Raw genomic sequence first — 3433 nt, 5'->3', positions numbered from 1 at the left:
AGAGTATGGTCCCCAGTCACCCTTTTAACTCAGTACTGAAGTCACTCCTGAGGTTCACCCTTCAGCCAAAGATTGGACAGGCATAAAACAAGCAATAATACGCAGAGCTCACCCATGTATACCAGACTAAATGGGCACACCTGCCCAGAAGCAAGGACAAGGAGGCAGGAGGTGACAGGAAAGCTGGACAGATGGAAATGGGAAACCCAAGGTCAAGAAGGGGAGAGTGTTGACATGTCAGAGGGCTGGCAACCAATGTCACAAAACAATATGTGTATTGTTTAATGAGAAACTAATTTGCTGTGTAAACCTTCATCTAAAGCACAATTGAAAAAATTAAAATAAAATGTTTTTATTTCACTTATTAGGACACAGCACATTTTTGTTCTCTCTCTCTGTATATATACACATATGGAAACCCTGGTGGTGTAGTGGTTAAGAGTTTGGCTGCTAACCCGAAGGTCGGCAGTTCAAATCCACCAGGTGCTCCTTGGAAACCCTATGGAACAGTTCTACTCTGTCCTCTAGGGTCACCATGACTCGGGTTTGGGTTTTTTTTGTTTATATATATATATTGTTTTAGCAAAGGTAAATATGCTCAATTTTTTGACAACTTTGGTTTAGTTCTAAATTCAGATTATTCCAGTACTTGGTTTTGAAATAATTGAAAAAGAACTTCAGCAACATGTATAGATTCCAAATGGAAAAAATTCTCTGTAGGCTTTGCCTAACAAGTTGTGATACTCATTTTTCAGCCTTATCCACCAGTTATGAAAAGTTCTTTGCTGGAATTCAGCTAACAATTTCCATTTTTCCTAATGTCAATCAGTTGTTCTTGCAAAATACTTGGAAGGTTTTACATTTTCATATTGCTACCAAATTAGCTTCTTTTAGTTTTTGTAAAGTTAGAATACCCTGTTTCCCAGTTTTTAAAGTAAGCTGATATAAGAGATTTTAATAGGTGGCCCACTTATATAATTTTCTGTCTCAAAATCACAACACTAGAGACATTTCCACTATCTATTGTCAGTATACTCGCTCCAAAGTATGAATTTATTTTGAAAAACTGTTTCTCTCTCTCTCTTGTTTTGTTAGAACGTAACCTTTGCCTTGAAAAGACAAATGTAGTTATTTTTTCAAACATCTTTTAGCTGCATTATTGACATTGTTTTCATCATGGAAAAGGTCAGCAAGTTTGGAACATTATTTATTTAGAAAAGAAAAATAACATCCTTAAATTTGATAACTCTTTTAAGTACGTGGCCACAGGGAAACCCCTTTTTTCCCCCAGGTTTGTAATTTATTATGCAAATTGAGTGTCACACGATGAGTTGACATTAGCTTCTCTAGGCAGGAGAATGTAGTAGTTGAGGTTCAGACAGTTTAGAATATGCTGCTTTCACAGCTGGAGTTTTTTTAGACCTTAACTTGAAGTATTGGACAAGCAAAGCAATGCCCAGTATGTGGCCAGCACACAATTCATTTTACTGGTGAGAGGATAAAACTTGAAATATTTTTTTAGTACCAGCGAACTGAAATTGCCCATCAGTTTCCGGACCTGCCATGATTTTCAATCTTGTCAATGCCACAAATTCCGCAGCCTGTGTCCTTCAACGTATGCAGCCACCCCTCCGCCCCAGAGAAACCCTTTTAACTTCATGTAGTAGATTGTGGAACAAGTTTTCTTTCTCACTCCTTTTATTCTACTTCTAGGTAGGTAGATGTGATTTACATTTTTCCCTTTTGTTAAAATACATATTTAAAAAAAAGCCCCCATTGATAATATACAGTTCACTACAGAAAATATACATATCACTCCTATTAGACTCACTTTGACCCAGTGGTGTGCTGTTAAACGTTTAACAATCAGCTCTTTGAAAAGAAAAAAGGTATTGATTTGCAGTGTTTGCTGATTTTCATGGTGTAAATATTCCCACCATGGTGAATTTCAAGCTACCAACATGATGTCATGATCGAAGCGTTGGAAAGAGGTGCTTAGCAGCACACCAATATGTCATATATCTATCATCAAGATACAGTTGATACAAATAATCTCAAGAGCATACATAATCGTAAAATCATATAACTGGAAGTGATTGTTTTGAGTGCTTATTAACCTTTGTTTTTAAAATAATTTATTAAATTGTAAGTTTAAGTAATGTGATTTTTTAATAATGTCTGTTTATCAAGGAGTCCCTGGGTACTGCAAACTGTCAACACTCTCAACTCCTAAGCAAAAGGTTGGAGGTTCGAGTCCATCCAGAAGTGCCTCTCAATAAAGGCCTGGCAATCTACTTCCAAAAAGTTAGCCACTGAAAACCCTATGGAGTGCAGTTCTACTCTGACGTATATGGGGTCACCAGGAGTTGGAGACATCTTGGCCAGAAACTGGTAACGTGTTTATCGACAGACTCATAAATTTCCGGATAAGTTAATAACATACTTTTGTGAGCCAGTATAAGCCAGCTCTAGAACCACTTTCATCTGACAATGCTAAAAGAACAAGGCCTTGTGGAGGACCTTGAGTTAAAGCTCTTTTCCATTCACTTGACATTGAAGGGCATCATACTCAATGGCATCTTCCTGATTCTTGGTTTCTCCTCTTACCTGACTGAGCCAGGGCAGTGATGATGGAAGAGAGTAGTCTTGCCACAAAATTTTTTGGATTTTTTTCATGTATTCGTAGGCATGAGTGTGTGTATGTGTCCAGGTGTAAGTATATGTATGACCGTGTAATAAATGATATGAGACATCAAGATTTTTTGAACAATCGAAGATATAGGGAAAGAACCAGACTGAGCTTGAAGCAAACCATCCTAAATGGAGTGTATTGGTATTGCACACTTTGTTGTTTTTAGGACTGGATGACTTCAATGCCCTGGAGTCAGCCTATTGTGTGATTATCTTTATAGATACTAGATGATTCTACGAGCAAAGACCTGGTAGTTACATCCTTGTGTACTGTGCTAGTATTACAGTAGAGTAAGTTTCTCCATGCAGAGTTACTGGATCAAACTGTTAGGTTTATTCGTTTCTGGTTCACAGTTTACCTTCTCATCAACAATACACGCAAGTCCCTATTTTCTCACATCTGCAGCAATGCTTGGTAATATTATTTTTTTTATCATTGTTTTTAAAACCTTTGCCCAACTTGGCAAGTGAAAAATATTGTTATATATGCATTCTGTAATTATTAGGGAGGTTGAAAAACCTTTCTTATCTTGGTTGGTGATTTGTATTTCTTTTTTTTGAAAATTGCTTGTCCATGCTCTTTTATGTTGGGTTGTTTATCTTTTCATAGATTCGAAAGAACTCTTTACACTTCTAGAATATTAACCTTTTGCCTATTATATATAGCAAACCCTCCCTCTCCAGTTTGACGTTTGCATTTTAATTTTGTTTTGTTGTTGTTGTAGGCTTGTTTTGTTGTTTG

At 36.8% G+C, this 3433-nt stretch overlaps 1 pseudogene; it reads right to left on the bottom strand.

The window, feature by feature from the left end:
• Positions 1-1346: 1346 nt before the first annotated feature.
• On the bottom strand, positions 1347-1565 carry LOC111822175 (up-regulated during skeletal muscle growth protein 5 pseudogene; annotated as a pseudogene).
• Positions 1566-3433: the final 1868 nt, after the last annotated feature.

This window comes from Trichechus manatus, unplaced genomic scaffold (assembly GCF_000243295.1).
Source record: "Trichechus manatus latirostris isolate Lorelei unplaced genomic scaffold, TriManLat1.0 scaffold00136, whole genome shotgun sequence".
NCBI lineage: Eukaryota > Metazoa > Chordata > Mammalia > Sirenia > Trichechidae > Trichechus > Trichechus manatus.
Note: the sequence above shows the minus strand (reverse complement) of the source record. Positions and strands in the feature narration are given on the sequence as shown.